This window comes from Ictalurus punctatus, chromosome 7 (genome assembly GCF_001660625.3).
Source record: "Ictalurus punctatus breed USDA103 chromosome 7, Coco_2.0, whole genome shotgun sequence".
Taxonomy (NCBI): Eukaryota; Metazoa; Chordata; class Actinopteri; order Siluriformes; family Ictaluridae; genus Ictalurus; species Ictalurus punctatus.
The window spans coordinates 32890100-32908321 of record NC_030422.2 but is presented as its reverse complement, the minus strand read 5'-3'; the positions used below and the strand labels follow the sequence as shown (position 1 = coordinate 32908321).

At 33.7% G+C, this 18222-nt stretch overlaps 1 long non-coding RNA gene across 2 annotated transcripts; it reads left to right on the top strand.

Moving 5' to 3' along the window:
* Positions 1–4947: 4947 nt before the first annotated feature.
* LOC108261812 (uncharacterized) lies at positions 4948–16907 on the top strand. 2 transcript variants are annotated; one of them, XR_008396744.1, is made up of 8 exons: positions 4948–5412; positions 5977–6018; positions 7367–7408; positions 11936–11977; positions 12298–12360; positions 12535–12576; positions 13955–13992; positions 16630–16907. It is a non-coding gene; the product is annotated as an uncharacterized LOC108261812 (long non-coding RNA). The 2 variants fall into 2 exon arrangements; XR_008396745.1 differs by lacking the exon at positions 5977–6018.
* Positions 16908–18222: the final 1315 nt, after the last annotated feature.

Here is an 18222-nt window from a genome sequence, read left to right as displayed (position 1 = left end):
TATATATTTAAACAAATTGAGAAGTGATGAGATTTAGTATTTGTACACAGTGCGTATCATTTTAATGATTATATTGTCAATGATTTTTTGACAGATAAAGTTATTGTTAAGTAATGATTAATGATGAACAGAAAATTATTTATTTATTTATTTATTTATACTCTGATCAGATTCACGGTTCTCATGCTATTCCTTTTAATAATAGGAATTGTTCTGTTAGTATAGCAGTAGCCACTCTGGGATATTGTCAGTTTAATGCAGTAGTATAGACAGTTGTATGGATTTAGTGTGTGTTGGTATAAAGGTTAAATTACCCGTGAACATTAATGTGATCTTTTAGTGTTTATTGTATCTATAGTAGTAGAGTGTTTGGATGTCAGAGTAGTAGCTATAGTTGTATAGTGTTAATATAGAAATATGGTATAAGTATTGGTATAGAGTTAGTATAGCAGTATTGATAGTGGATAGATGTAGGTTTTTTGGTTCATACACTGTAGGGTTAAATATAAAAAAATCTAAAAGGTGTATGTTATAGCTGACACCTATAAGAACACTTTACAGTAGGTTTTATGACTGAGAGTCATTCCTTTCAAATGCTATTGAACTTTATATCATGGTAGATTTTGTGTATGAGCCCATTTGCTAGTGAAATACATGGCAAATTTTACACATGATTGAATAGTTTATTTTATTAAATATCAAAAATCTAAAAGGTGTGTGTCATAGCTGAGACCTTCATGAATACTTTACAGTTGGATTTATGACTGTAAGTCATTCCCTTTAAATGCTATTGAAGTTAGAAATGTGTATAACAATGTTGTATGTAACTTTAGAGACGGTCCCTTAATTTGCGAATATTGAACGTCCAACATCAAGACAACTTGATAACAGTAACTTCTTCCACTTTTCGTAAATTTTTATTTTACTGTGCCCCTCTTTGTCTCTCTCCCATGGGTCACGTCTCTGCCCTCTTTATCCTTGCCGCCTCTCACTATAACACAGAGCACTCATTAGCCAAATTCCGCACAGGTGTGTAATCCTTAACACTCACTTTCTCCACCTCTGCCTGCCCTCGAGCATGCCCCCACTTCAACATACCCTCACCACCCGACTCAGACCGGGGAGCCGTCCGGCCTGCCACCGACTCCCCCCACCTTTCCGAGAGAGGATATCTGTCACAGCCATCTGCGCCCCCGGCCTGTGGACCACCCTGAACTTAAATGGCTGAAGTGCCAGACACCAATGAATTATCTGCGTAGTGGCATCCTTCATGCAGTGGAGCCACAGGAGCGGGCATGGTCCAAACAGACGGTGTGGGCTTGTCCCAACAGATAGTATCAGAGGGTGAGGACTGCCCATTTGATAGCTAGACACTCCTTCTCAATCACGCTGTACTTACTCTCTCACACTGAGAGCTTGTGGCTGATGTACAGCACGTGGCGCTCCTTTCCCTCCACATCCTGGAACAACACAGCCCCCGACCATCTGTCTGATGTGTGTGTCTGCAAAACAAAGGGGGGAGAGAGAATTCAGGAGAATATGAGAATGGTCTGCCATAGCGTGCAGCTTTTACATGAATAAAAGCCTGCTGGAACGGCTCTGTTCACCGGCCCGGATCTGGCGCTCTCTTTCTAGTGAGATCAGTCAGTAGGCTGGAGACATCCGAATAATTAGGCAGAAACCTATGATAATAGCAGGCCAGCCCCAGGAACTGTCTCACCTCCAGGCCATCCAGTCCCAATTCCCAATTCCACCCATCCAGTTGCACATTTCTATGGGTTCACCGTCAGTCCTGCTTGTCTCCGCAATCTCAGAACAGCCCTCAGATGCTACATGTGCCGCTGTTAATCATTACTACAAATAAAAATGTCATCTACTGTGTTGTGTTGAGAACATTCAGTGTTTCCTGTTAAATTAATTCCATATATAATGCGCAAGAGCAATTTCCAAAGACATTCGTGTTCATTTCACATTTTTGATAGCAACATTTAAAAAATAAAAAAGTAAAACAAACAAACTAATACCTAACTACATGAATTTAAAAAAGACGATGTTTTTGCAACAAAGAATTAATATTGGTTATTCGTGCTGTCCGAATACTTTTTCCCTCAGTTTCATTTTTTTTTAAAACATATCTTTGTTTATGTTTATGAGTTCATATGTTTTTGTTCATATTTATAAAAACAAAGGTAAAATTCATTATGTGTGTAAATTTGAAGTGATTAGACTGAATTCATTCTGCTGCTACCATCATGAGTTCCATCATCAGTAAAGATTAGTGAGAATGTTCCAGAAGCAGCCATGCAAGCCCAAGCCCTGACACTATGCTTGAACCATGAGCTTGTATGTTCTGGATCGTGAGCAGATCCTTTCTTTCTCCACACTTTGGCCTTTCCATCAGTTTGGTAGAGGTTCCTCTTGGTTCCAGAACTTTTGTGGATCATCTCTGAATTTCTTTGCGAATTCCGATCTGGTCTTTCTGATTCTTACTGCAGATGAGCAGTTTGCGTCTTGTGGTTTGACCTCTATATTTCTGCTCTCGAAGTCTTCTTCACACACTGGATAGTGAGACCTTCACCCTGCCCTGTGGAGGGTGCTGGTGATGTCACTGACTATTGTTTTTGGGCTTTTCTTCAAAGCTGTAACAATGTTTCAAATCAAGAGTAGATATTCAGAGCTATTTATTGTTTAAACAATCAATCTAACACAGAGGTTCTCAAACTGTTGCAAATAAAGCCCCCCCAAACCTTTTCTGTCATGCCCCCCCCCCCCCCCCCCATTGGAGGAGACCAGGTATAATGATCATCTATCTATCTATCCATCTATCTATCTATCGATATATATTATATATATATATATATATATATATATATATATATATATATATATATATATATATATATATATATATATAGTCTGTTTTTGATAGATATATAGATAGCTAGATTTTTTTTGCTTTTGTGTGTTTTACTTTTTTAATTAATTTTAATAACTTATGTTTTTTAAAAATAACTTTTATAAAACTATACAAATTTTAAGGACAGGTATTGCACATGAATGATATAAAATGTTTCTGAACACTATAACTACATTGAACATGATAACTAGGCTGTAATAGCATGGATTACATGGTTGCTGGTGATGTCACTGACTGTTGTTTTTGGGCTTTTCTTCAAAGCTCTCACAATATTTCTGTCATCAACTGCTGTTGTTTTCCTTGGCCGACCTGTTCCATGTCTGGTCTGTAGTATACCAGTGGTTTCTTTCTTTTTTAGGACATTCCCAATTGTTGTATTGGCTATGCCCAATGCTTGCACAATGCCTCTGATACATGTTCCCTCTTTTCTCAGCTTCAAAATGGCTTGCTTTCCTCCCATAGACAGTTCTCTGGTCTTTATGTTGGTTTATCCTTTTTAATAACAAATTCAGTCTACACAGGTGAAACCCAGAGCTCAAACCAAGAGTAGATATTCAGAGCTATTTATTGATTAGACAATCAGTCTAATACAGAGGTTCGCAACCTTTTGCAGCTAAAGCCCCCCCAAGCCTTCCCTATCATGTGGCATGCCCCCACACCATATTGGAGGAGCCCAGGTATATTGATTATCTATCTATCTCTCTATCTATCGATATAAAATTTATATACAGAGAGAGAGTGAGAGAGTCTGTTTTTGATAGATTTTTTTTTTTTGCTTTTGTGTTTTTTACTTTTTTAATTACTTTTCATTATGATTTTTTTTTAAATAACTTTTATAAAACTATATAACGGACAGGTATGGCACATGAATGATATAAAATGTTTCTGGAATACTATAACTACATTGAACAAGAGAACTAGGCTGTAATAGCATGGACTATTTTGCATGTAAAACATGTTGCATTAAATTCGTCTCACGTTCTAAAAACATTCGCATGTGTATGATGTAAATTGGGAGGAAGGGCGCGTCTCGTTATCCATGACATTGTTAAATCTCCGGCTCTCAGCCCCTCACTGAACAGAGCAGATGCGGAGAGAGGTGTGAGTGCAGTGTAAAGTAAGACCTCATGCTTGCAGGACTGTACTGGTGATATTTGGAAAGTCGCAAAGGTTTACCCAAAAAGTTGATAGATTTGTCTCTAGGTGACAAAAAAAGTCACTACAGGGGTCTGAAAAGTCTCTAAGTTGGCAACGCTGGTCTGCAGTGTATAGCCTGCTAGATAAAAGGCAGGCTAAGCTCCGCCTCTCCCCAACAAAAAGAAAATACAGAGGGAGCGGGAACGCAGGGTTTTTTATTTATGCACATTCTATTTCAAAAGCAATAAAATACACCGAGTACCCAAGTGATGCCTTGTCTGTTTTTTTCTTGGAAAAATTTGCTCCCCCCTTCTGATATCTCCACGCCCCCTGGTTGAGAACCACTGATCTGACAGTTCACACCTGGGAAGCAAGAAACACCTGTCAGTCACATGTTCCATTATTTTTGATCACATGAAAAACAGGTGGGTTCAAACAAAAGGTTGCCATGTTCAAAGTTGTTTAACATATTTGGATGTGAGGAGTGGAACTCCGTGGTGGTTAAGACGCTGGGTTACTGATCGGAAGGTCATGAGTTCAAACCCCAGCACCACCAAGCTGCCACTGTTGGGTCCCTCAGCAAGGCCCTTAACCCTCACCTGCTCAGATGTATACATGACATATATGTAAGTCGCTCTGGCTAAGGGCATCTGCCAAATGCAGTAAAATGTAAATGTAAATATCAGGACATGAAAGCTACAGTTCTGACCAATCTTCTCATATTCATCTTTTGATCTCAAATTACAAATATCTTCCGTGTATAGCAAGAACAAAAGAACTGGCCTTGCTGTTTCAATACTTTAGGACAGAAGTGTATGTTGGTATAAGGGTTAAATTACCTGTTAAGTTTAATATGATCTTTTACTGTTTCATCCAGTTCGTCCTCCCAAACCCATTAGAAACGGTAAGTGAATTGATCATATACAGTAGTATAGTCTATTGTATGCTAATATCTATAGTTGTGTAGGAATGTCTAGAGTGTTGGTATAGTATAGTTTTATCTGCAATGGTATCGTAGTCTCTACAGTTGTATAGTGTTATTATGGTAGAACCTACATTTGTGCATATCATACAGCATTATCTTTAATATTATAATAATGTAAAGAGTGGGATAGTGTTAGAATGACAGAGTACCCATAACTATTGTCATATTGTTATTATACTAGTATTTACAGTGCTACAGTGTTAGTATAGTTGTATCCATAGCGGTATAGAGTTAGTGTACTAGTATAGACAGTTGTATGATTTTAGTATGTGCTAGTATAAGGGTGAAATTACCTGTTAAGATTAATATGATCTTTTATTGTTTCATCCAGAGCCTGACAAATCGGTTCCTCCTCCCTCACCCATTAGAAATGGTAAATACATTGATCATATATACAGTATTTCTGGTTGTGTATTAGTATTTATATTAAATATCTATAGTACTATTGTTTATTGTACTCTAATATCTATAGTTTTATAGGAATGTATAGAATTTTAGTATAGTATATTTGATCTGAAATGGCATAGAAGTATCTACAGTTGTATAGTCTTATTACAGCAGTACCTACATTAGTATACATGATACAGAATGATCTCTAGTACTTTAATATTATAATAATATAAATAGAAGGATAGTATTCTGATGTATAAATGTGATAAATGTAAGTTGCTCTGGATAAGTGCATCTGCCTAATGCTGTACATATATGTATATAAAAATGTTAGTATAGTAGAGTAATATCTACTGTGGTATTGTTAGTATAGTAGTATTTACAAAGTTACAGAATTAGTATTATAGTATGCATAGTAGTATAGTATTAGTGTTATAGTATCTATAAAGTTAAAGTGTTAGTATAGTGCTACAGACAGTTGTATGGCTTTGTATGTTAGTATAAATTACCTGTTAAGTTTAATATGATCTTTTATTATTTCAACCAGACCCTGACAAACCAGTTTCTACTGCTTCATCCAATATAGAACGTAAGTAAATTAATCACATAAACAGCATTTTGCTTTGTATATTAATATTTATATTAGTATCTAGAGTAGTATACTTAATTGTATTCTAATATCTATAGTTGCGTAGGAATGTCTAGAGTGTTAGTATATTATAGTTTTATCTGCAATGGAATTGTATTTATAATACTACAGTGTTAGTATAGTAGTGTTTATAGTGCTACAGTGTTAGTATAGTAGTGTTTATAATACTACAGTGTTAGTATAGTAGTATTTGTAGTGCTACAGTGTTAGTATACTAGTATTTACAGTGCTACAGTGTTAGTATAGTAGTATTTATAGTGCTACAGTGTTAGTATAGTAGTATTTGTAGTGCTACAGTGTTAGTATACTAGTATTTACAGTGCTACAGTGTTAGTATAGTAGTATTTACAGTGCTACAGTGTTTTTATAATAGTAGTTATAGTGCTACAGTGTTAGTATAGTAGTATTTATAGTACTGCAGTGTTAGTATAGTAGTATTTATAGTGCTACAGTGTTAGTATAGTAGTATTTACAGTGCTACAGTGTTAGTATAGTAGTATTTGTAGTGCTACAGTGTTAGTATACTAGTATTTACAGTGCTACAGTGTTAGTATAGTAGTATTTACAGTGCTACAGTGTTTTTATAATAGTAGTTATAGTGCTACAGTGTTAGTATAGTAGTATTTATAGTACTGCAGTGTTAGTATAGTAGTATTTACAGTGCTACAGTGTTAGTATAGTAGTATTTACAGTGCTACAGTGTTAGTATAGTAGTATTTAAAGTGCTACAGTGTTAGTATAGTAGTATTTATAGTGCTACAGTGTTAGTATAGTAGTATTTATAGTGATACAGTGTTAGTATAGTAGTATTTATAGTGCTACAGTGTTTTTATAATAGTATTTATAGTGCTACAGTGTTAGTATAGTAGTATTTATAGTACTGCAGTGTTAGTATAGTAGTATTTACAGTGCTACAGTGTTAGTATAGTAGTATTTATAGTGCTACAGTGTTAGTATAGTAGTATTTATAGTACCGAAGTGTTAGTATAGTAGTATGTATAGTGCTACAGTGTTAGTATAGTAGTATTTATAGTGCTACAGTGTTAGTATAGTAGTATTTATAGTGCTACAGTGTTAGTATAGTAGTATTTACAGTGCTACAGTGTTAGTACAGTAGTATTTACAGTACTACAGTGTTAGTATAGTAGTATTTATAGTGCTACAGTGTTAGTATAGTAGTATTTATAGTGCTACAGTGTTAGTATAGTACTGCAGACAGTTGTATTGTTTTGTATGTTAGTATAAATTACCTGTTAAGTTTAATATGATCTTTTATTATTTCAACCAGACCCTGACAAACCAGTTTCTACTGCTTCATCCAATATAGAACGTAAGTAAATTAATCACATAAACAGCATTTTGCTTTGTATATTAATATTTATATTAGTATCTAGAGTAGTATACTTAATTGTATTCTAATATCTATAGTTGTGTAGGAATGTCTAGAGTGTTAGTATATTATAGTTTTATCTGCAATGGAATTGTAGTATCTACAGTTGTATAGTGTTATTATGGTAGAACCTACATTTGTGTATCTAATACAGCATTATCTTAAGTATTATAATAATATAAAAAGTGGGATAGTGTTAGAATGGCAGAGTACCCATAACTATTATGGTATTGTTGGTATAGTAGTATCTATAGTGCTACAGTGTTAGTATAGTAGTGTTTATAGTGCTACAGTGTTAGTATAGTAGTGTTTATAGTGCTACAGTGTTAGTATAGTAGTATGTATAGTGCTACACAGATAGAGCACAGTCTACCATTAAGCATAGCAAGGTTGGAATCTTTATCTCAAACCCTCTATCGCCACTAACTGCTCAAATATTGACTAGTGTTTATAGTACTGCAGTGTTAGTATAGTAGTATTTATAGTGCTACAGTGTTAGTATAATAGTATTTATAATACTGCAGTGTTAGTATAGTAGTATTTATAGTGCTACAGTGTTATTATAATAGTATTTATAGTGCTACAGTGTTAGTATAGTAGTATTTATAGTGTTACAGTGTTAGTACAGTAGTATTTATAGTACTGCAGTGTTAGTTCAGTAGTATTTATAGTGCTACAGTGTTTTTATAATAGTATTTACAGTGCTACAGTGGTAATATAGCAGTATTTATAGTGCTACAGTGTTACTATAGTAGTATGTATAGTGCTACATTGTTAGTATAGTAGTATTTACAGTGCTACAGTGTTAGTATAGTAGTATTTACAGTGGTACAGTGTTAGTATAGTAGTATTTACAGTGCTACAGTGTTAGTATAGTAGTGTTTATAGTGCTACAGTGTTAGTATAGTAGTATTTACAGTGCTGCAGTGTTAGTATAGTAGTATTTATAACGCTACAGTGTTAGTATAGTAGTATTTATAGTGCTACAGTGTTAGTATAGTAGTATTTATAGTGCTACAGTGTTAGTATAATAGTATTTATAGTGCTACAGTGATAGTATAGTAGTATTTATAGCGCTACAGTGTTAGTATAGTAGTATTTATAGTGCTACAGTGTTAGTATAGTAGTTTTTATAGTGCTACAGTGTTAGTATAGTAGTATTTATAGTGCTACAGTGTTAGTATAGTAGTATTTATAGCGATACAGTGTTAGTATAGTAGTATTTATAGCGCTACAGTGTTTTTATAATAGTATTTACAGTGCTACGGTATTAGTATAATAGTATTTATAGTGCTACAGTGTTAGTATAGTAGTATTTACAGTGCTACAGTGTTAGTATAGTAGTATTTACAGTGCTACAGTGTTAGTATAGTAGTATTTACAGTGCTACAGTGTTAGTATAGTAGTATTTATAGTGCTATAGTGTTAGTATAGTAGTATGTATAGTGCTACAGTGTTAGTATAGTAGTATTTACAGTGCTACAGTGTTAGTATAGTAGTATTTATAGTGCTACAGTGTTAGTATAGTATTATTTATAGTGCGACAGTGTTAGTATAGTAGTATTTACAGTGCTACAGTGTTAGTATAGTAGTATTTATAGTGCTACAGTGTTAGTATAGTAGTATCTATATGGCTACAGTGTTAGTATAGTAGTATTTATAGTGCTACAGTGTTAGTATAGTAGTATTTATAGTGCTACAGTGTTAATATAGTAGTATTTATAGTGCTACAGTGTTAGTATAGTAGTATGTATAGTGCTACAGTGTTAGTATAGTAGTATTTATAGTACTGCAGTGTTAGTATAGTAGTATATATAGTGCTAGTGTTAGTATAGTAGTATTTATAGTGCTACAGTGTTAGTATAGTAGTATTTATAGTGCTACAGTGTTAGTATAGTAGTATTTATAGTGCTACAGTGTTAGTATAGTAGTATTTACAGTGCTACAGTGTTAGTATAGTAGTATTTATAGTGCTACAGTGTTAGTATAGTAGTATTTATAGTGCTAGTGTTAGTATAGTAGTATTTATAGTGCTACAGTGTTAGTATAGTAGTATTTATAGTGCTACAGTGTTAGTATAGTAGTATTTATAGTGCTAGTGTTAGTATAGTAGTATTTATAGTGCTACAGTGTTAGTATAGTAGTATTTATAGTGCTACAGTGTTAGTATAGTAGTATTTACAGTGCTACAGTGTTAGTGTAATATTATTTATAGTGCTACAGTGTTAGTATAATAGTATTTATAGGGCTACAGTGTTAGTATAGTAGTATTTATAGTGCTACAGTGTTAGTATAGTAGTATTTACAGTGCTACAGTGTTAGTATAGTAGTATTGACAGTGCTACAGTGTTAGTATAGTAGTATTTATAGTGCTACAGTGTTAGTATAGTAGTATTTACAGTGCTACAGTGTTAGTATAGTAGTATTTGCAGTGCTACAGTGTTAGTGTAGTAGTATTTGTAGTGCTACAGTGTTAGTATAGTAGTATTTATAGTACTGCAGTGTTAGTATAGTAGTATTTATAGTGCTACAGTGTTAGTTTAGTAGTATTTATAGGGCTACAGTGTTAGTATAGTAGTATTTATAGTGCTACAGTGTTAGTATAGTAGTATTTACAGTGCTACAGTGTTAGTATAGTAGTATTTACAGTGCTACAGTGTTAGTGTAGTAGTATTTGTAGTGCTACAGTGTTAGTATAGTAGTATTTATAGTACTACAGTGTTAGTATAGTAGTATTTATAGTGCTACAGTGTTAGTATAGTAGTATTTATAATACTGCAGTGTTAGTATAGTAGTATTTATAGTGCTACAGTGTTAGTATAGTAGTATTTATAGTGCTACAGTGTTAGTAAAGTAGTATTTATAGTGCTACAGTGTTAGTATAGTAGTATTTACAGTGCTACAGTGTTAGTATAGTAGTATTTATAGTGCTACAGTGTTAGTATAGTAGTATGTATAGTGCTACAGTGTTAGTATAGTAGTATTTACAGTGCTACAGTGTTAGTATAGTAGTATTTACAGTGCTACAGTGTTAGTATAGTAGTATTTACAGTGCTACAGTGTTAGTATAGTAGTATTTACAGTACTGCAGTGTTAGTATAGTAGTATTTATAGTGCGACAGTGTTAGTATAGTAGTATTTATAGTGCTACAGTGTTAGTATAGTAGTATTTATAATACTGCAGTGTTAGTATAGTAGTATTTATAGTACTACAGTGTTAGTATAGTAGTATTTATAGTGCTACAGTGTTAGTATAGTAGTATTTATAATACTGCAGTGTTAGTATAGTAGTATTTATAGTGCTACAGTGTTAGTATAGTAGTATTTATAGTGCTACAGTGTTAGTAAAGTAGTATTTATAGTGCTACAGTGTTAGTATAGTAGTATTTACAGTGCTACAGTGTTAGTATAGTAGTATTTATAGTGCTACAGTGTTAGTATAGTAGTATGTATAGTGCTACAGTGTTAGTATAGTAGTATTTACAGTGCTACAGTGTTAGTATAGTAGTATTTACAGTGCTACAGTGTTAGTATAGTAGTATTTATAGTGCTACAGTGTTAGTATAGTAGTATTTACAGTACTGCAGTGTTAGTATAGTAGTATTTATAGTGCGACAGTGTTAGTATAGTAGTATTTATAGTGCTACAGTGTTAGTATAGTAGTATTTATAGTGCTACAGTGTTTTTATAATAGTATTTATAGTGCTACAGTGTTAGTATAGTAGTGTTTATAGTGCTACAGTGTTAGTATAGTAGTATTTATAGTGCTACAGTGTTAGTATAGTAGTATTTATAGTGCTACAGTGTTAGTATAGTAGTGTTTATAGTGCTACAGTGTTAGTATAGTAGTATTTATAGTGCGACAGTGTTAGTATAGTAGTATTTACAGTGCTACAGTGTTAGTATAGTAGTATTTATAGTGCTACAGTGCTAGTATAGTAGTATTTATAGTGCTACATAGTTTTTATAATAGTATTTATAGTGCTACAGTGTTAGTATAGTAGTATTTATAGTGCTACAGTGTTAGTATAGTAGTATTTACAGTGCTACAGTGTTAGTATAGTAGTATTTATAACGCTACAGTGTTAGTATAGTAGTATTTATAGTGCTACAGTGTTAGTATAGTAGTGTTTATAGTGCTACAGTGTTAGTATAGTAGTATTTATAGTGCTACAGTGTTAGTATAGTAGTATTTATAACGCTACAGTGTTAGTATAGTAGTATTTATAGTGCTACAGTGTTAGTATAATAGTATTTATAGTGCTACAGTGTTAGTATAGTAGTATTTATAACGCTACAGTGTAAGTATAGTAGTATTTATAGCGCTACAGTGTTAGTATAGTAGTATTTATAGTGCTACAGTGTTAGTATAATAGTATTTATAGTGCTACAGTGTTAGTATAGTAGTATTTATACTGTAGTGGTATAGTATTAGTAAATGTAAAGTTTTGCTGTTTTCTATTTTAGCTACAAGTCATCCAGCTCAACAAGATTACATGCAGGAAACGGGTAATTTAATCAGTCACTGTTACTTTTTAATATGTGTGTGTGTGTGTGTGTGTGTGTGTGTGTGTGTGTGTGTGTGTGTGTGTGTGTGTGTCAATCTCTATTCTTTTTTCTTCTAAGTGATTCCCAGTAAAGATACAATGCAGGTGACGTAAACCACAGCAAATCTAAATCATCTTCATGCCATGATTGCTATTAATTATGGATTTAAAACCTAGTTAAATTGATGTGCTTCGATACAAAAGGCACTGATAATGCTGAATACAGACGAGTGAAAACACTTCAGGGTTAAATTACCCACTAAGATTAATATGATCTTATAGTGTTTCAACCAGAACCTGTTTCTACTCCCGAACCTGTTTCTACTGCCTCACCCGATATAGAATGTAAGTGAATGAATCATGTAAATACAGTATCTCCACTTGTAGACGCGCAGGTCTGCATATTTTACAGTATATAAACTAAAAATGCTGCACAGTGGGTAGTGATACAACCTCTCAGCCTGTGTTGAGTTTCACGTGTTTTCTCTGTGAGTAAAGATTAGCTGTTTTCTATTTTAGCTACAAGTCCTCCAGCTCAACAGGATTACACAGAGGAATCAGGTAATTAGGGGCCAAGCACAGAAGGTGTGAGGCACCTATTGAATCTGTTAGTTTCTTCTTTTTCTTCGTCTTCTTCAGCTCGAGTCTATGGCAGCGCATAGAACTGCTTGCGGGAAAGTCATGAAATTTGGCACACAGATAGAGGACAGTCTCACCATTAAGCATAGCAAGATTGTAGTCTTCATCTCAAACCCTCTAGCACCACCAACTGCTCAAATGTTGACATACGTTTATTCTAATAACTTTTGATCTCTAAGGCCTAGAAACAAAATTCTTGTTTTTTGTTTGATTCCTTGGCTCGTGCTGAGTCGAATGCAGACGATTTCCTCCTGAATATATTTCTGCCATTTAGAATGTTCTGAAAACTCTTTTTTTCTAACTCACCCCTAAGTGGTTAATTTGATCTTCACCAAATGTGACTCGGATCATCTTCAATCCATTCTGCCAAAACGTTATTAAAGATTTTTTGTTATTCCTACAGTGAAACATGGGCTGCATCCGAAATCACGTACTGTGACAGAATGTATCACATTCGATTCAGTACCTACTGCCTGTCCATTGATGCAGTACGTACTGAACAGTATATATGTGTGGTATATATTTCAATATATACCACACACATATTTCAGAATCAAATATGGCTGAAGGCAGCACGTCTGCTCTTTTTAAGTGTAGTGCTATAGGTATTAAATGTTGTTGTTTGTGGATAAACTGTACTTGATTGACAACACCGGAGTCACATGACGATGCAAACATGGGGGATGTAGTATGCTCAGACTGTATTCATACTGGTCTGGCACTGGTCCCGTTGCCTCATGAGATAGTGCAGTGTCCAGTGGTTCTATACTGCAGAATCACGGTCGAAGCAAAAAGTCATCTCATTATTTCTCGCCTACTGTTTTATGAATACTGAGAATCTGGACATACTACTCCTTTGGCATTATGCTTTTCACCTACTGTATAGTAGGGTAGTAGGGATATTTGTTTATGCTCTTCTTTCCTGCGTAAGTCTGTAAATTCTGGTGTGGTGTATGCAACACTGACCCTAGTGGACATGCACTTGTAATGTGGAGGTATAAAGACTTCACTGTGTGAGGATCCTTGCATGACATCCTGAGCTGCTCACAGATACACACTTGCAGAAGTATAAATCAGCCCTAAGTACAACAGTGTAGTATCTAAAGTGTTAAAGTGTTAGTATGACAGTATCTATAGTGGTGCAGTGTTAGTATAGTATCTGTAGGTGCATAGTGTTATTAGAGTAGTTTCTGTAGTGGAACAGTGTTAATATAATAGTATGTAAAGTTGTTATTTTAGTATATGTTGGTATAATTTAATTTAAAATGAAAATTAATAACATCTTTTATTGTTTCACCAGAGTCTGACAAGACAGATTCTCCTGCCGCATCCATTATGGTACGTAAGTGAAGTAATCGTACTGTACACTGTGTACTGTACACTATACAGTATTTCTGTCTGCATTTTAGTATTTATATTAGTGTACATATTAGTATGGTTTATTATAGTCTTACACCACAGTGCTGTTGAATTCTCGATTCTGATTGGCTGACAGACGTTCTGAGGTGTGCAATTGGTTTTCAGTTAATGCACAGCTAAAGTAGTTCCAGTCAGGTCTTCACCACATTACGGTTCCATATCACTTCATTAACTGAAATAACAGAAAAATTAGCCTACTGTCCACTGTCTATAGTTTAATAATTTTAGTATAATATGGTATTTTCTACAGTGGTGGTGTAGTGTTAGTATAACAGTATCTATAGTGGTGTAGTGTAAGTATAACAGTATCTATAGTGGTGTACTGTAAGTATAGCAGTATCTATAGTGGTGTAGTGTAAGTATAACAGTATCTATAGTGGTGTAGTGTAAGTATAACAGTATCTATAGTGGTGTAGTGTAAGTATAACAGTATCTATAGTGGTGTAGTGTAAGTATAACAGTATCTATAGTGGTGTAGTGTAAGTATAACAGTATCTATAGTGGTGTAGTGTAAGTATAACAGTATCTATAGTGGTGTAGTGTTAGTATAACAGTATCTATAGTGGTATAGTGTAAGTATAACAGTATCTATAGTGGTGTAGTGTTAGTATAACAGTATCTATAGTGGTATAGTGTAAGTATAACAGTATCTATAGTGGTGTAGTGTAAGTATAACAGTATCTGTAGTGGTGTAGTGTAAGTATAACAGTATCTATAGTGGTGTAGTGTAAATATAACAGTATCTATAGTGGTGTAGTGTAAGTATAACAGTATCTATAGTGGTGTAGTGTTAGTATAACAGTATCTATAGTGGTGTAGTGTTAGTATAACAGTATCTATAGTGGTGTAGTGTTAGTATAACAGTATCTATAGTGGTGTAGTGTAAGTATAACAGTGTCTATAGTGGTATAGTGTAAGTATAACAGTGTCTATAGTGGTGTAGTGTAAGTATAACAGTATCTATAGTGGTGTAGTGTAAGTATAACAGTATCTATAGTGGTATAGTGTAAGTATAACAGTATCTATAGTGGTGTAGTGTAAGTATAACAGTATCTATAGTGGTGTAGTGTAAGTATAACAGTATCTATAGTGGTGTAGTGTAAGTATAACAGTATCTATAGTGGTATAGTGTAAGTATAACAGTATCTATAGTGGTGTAGTGTAAGTATAACAGTATCTATAGTGGTGTAGTGTAAGTATAACAGTATCTATAGTGGTGTAGTGTAAGTATAACAGTATCTATAGTGGTGTAGTGTAAGTATAACAGTATCTATAGTGGTGTAGTGTAAGTATAACAGTATCTATAGTGGTGTAGTGTTAGTATAACAGTATCTATAGTGGTGTAGTGTAAGTATAACAGTATCTATAGTGGTATAGTGTAAGTATAACAGTATCTATAGTGGTATAGTGTAAGTATAACAGTATCTATAGTGGTGTAGTGTAAGTATAACAGTATCTATAGTGGTGTAGTGTAAGTATAACAGTATCTATAGTGGTGTAGTGTAAGTATAACAGTATCTATAGTGGTGTAGTGTAAGTATAACAGTATCTATAGTGGTGTAGTGTAAGTATAACAGTATCTATAGTGGTGTAGTGTTAGTATAACAGTATCTATAGTGGTGTAGTGTAAGTATAACAGTATCTATAGTGGTGTAGTGTAAGTATAACAGTATCTATAGTGGTGTAGTGTAAGTATAACAGTATCTATAGTGGTATAGTGTAAGTATAACAGTAACTATAGTGGTACAGTATTAGCAGTGTATATAGTGGGAAAACAGTGTCTATAGTAAGGGGAAATAAGTTTTTGGATATTTTTTTTGTTATTTAATATACTTCCAGTGCATATATCTACTTTGAATGTACTCACTTAATGTCTTTTGACTTTGTACTTCTAAATAATTCAGACACTAAAATTAGTACTTTGTTGGAAAGCCATTGTTGGGAACTATAGCTTTAATCCCCACGTATTTTATAATTTTGTATTCATTGAAGAACAACTTATTGTTCTTTTGGTCTGTATATAGTTAGGTGTACTGTAATGTTGTGGAACGTCCATGAAACAAGTTAGTTCCTGTTCTCATTTACAGTGTAGCAGCTATAAACAGTTGCTTCCTCCTTCAACTTTTTTTACTCTCTTGAATTTTGGAAAAAAAACAAAAACAAACAAACAAATATAAACACAGTTTGCCATGCTACCAAGAAACGGCAAAGCGTAAACTCCTGAAGATGTCAGAAAACGTAAAGTTACTGCTTTACATCTGACTGTTATGAAGTGTAGACACTCTAACGTCTCAGTCACTTTTATGGTGAATGCTCCACCTCACCGGATTAAAAACAAAACTAAAAAACTGTGATTTGCAGCTGCATTAATTTCACAGCTGCTATTATAGAAAATGGGTCAGCGCCTTGTGACCAATCAGAATCCAGAATTCAGTACTGCTTCGGTATTTAACATACCAGATATAAAAGCATCTCAAGTCTTTAATTATTTAGTAAGCATTGTATCAGAGTGCTAATCCATGATTGATAAATGAATGCATAAATGTTTTCACACAGGTCCAAATGGAGCAGATGTGTATTGCATCACATACCTGAAGAATCCAATAACTGTAAAAGTCATTAAAGTGTATGAACATCCAAAAGCTAGAGCCAAAAGTTTTCAATCAGTTGTTACTCTTCCAGTGGAGAGTATTTGATAGTAACTGAAATGTATGTTATGATAAGTTATGATCACTAATTACACTGTAGGAGAATTAGATTTTCTGTTTTTATTGCAGTTTTACCCTACAGGAGAACATCGTTCATTTTTAAAAATACACATTAAAGGAGATTTTCAATAACATTATGCCTTTGTTTCTTTTTTTTTTAAAGTCAAATTTTCACATTGAAAAGAAAACAATGTTAGTTACATTAAGAGATTAATGATATCACATCTTTGATAGCAATGTTTAATAAAAAAGTTTTTAAAAAATGTTATTAATGTAAGATGAAAAACAAACAAATACATATAGACCTATATACACACTGTAAGACTATGGCTATAGATTGTAAAAATAATAGAAGAATGAAGGTCAGTAAATAATCACAGTATTATGAGACATGTTATTGTTTACTGCAGAAGTTCCCATCCTCAACATTTCTGTGTATCTACTGTATTATAGACTGACAGATACAGAGCTACACATATAGATAGGCAAAATAATTATCATTATAAATGAGAAATAAAAAGAATTTCCTTAAACGAATGTCTGTACAAAACGCTTCACTCTCACTACCTCGTGGACGAACACTAAAACGCTCCGAACCACAAGCTGCAAAATCTCACCTCCTTATTTTTGACATAATAATCTCATTATTTCTGACTTGTGGATTTTATCCCGTTTAATTATTTCAGGTTTATATACAGTAACAGTGTGTTATAGAAGTCACAGCTTTTATTTTAATGTGCTCGTTCGTATTAGATCTGCACAGATCAACACCTTCTGACCAATCACAATCCAGAATTCAGCAGCTTTAGAGGTTATCCTCCATCAAGGTAAAAAGTTATAAAACACAACATATCTTTTTAAAAATGTTTTATTTTATGAAACCTAGGTACAAAAAAAAAAAAAAAAATCGAACAGAAATAGGAATGGGTTAAATGTGTGTGTGTGTGTGTGTCTGTGTGTGTGTGTGTGTGTGTGTGTGAGAGAGAGAGAGAGAGAGAAAATAGCATGGTAATCACTATCTTATCTTAATCAATATCCTCATCAGCACAACACACACACACAAACACACACACACACACACACACACACACACACACACACACACACACACACACACACACACACACACACACACACACACTCAGGTTCTGTTGATCAAAGCAGATTTTCAGATTTATTCATGTAAATAGGTTTTAGTTTACTATTTAAATGACATTTTTATTTTTATTCTGTTTTTGTTTAAACTGCTTATGAGAATAAAACAGAATATTTCTCTTCAGCACTTCACACTCAGTACAGGACTAAAGTACAGACTAAAGTACAGACTAAAGTACAGACTAAAGTATAGACTAAAATACAGGACTAAAGTACAGACTAAAGTACAGACTAAAGTACAGACTAAAGTACAGCACAAGCTAATCATTAGGCATATTTAATAATA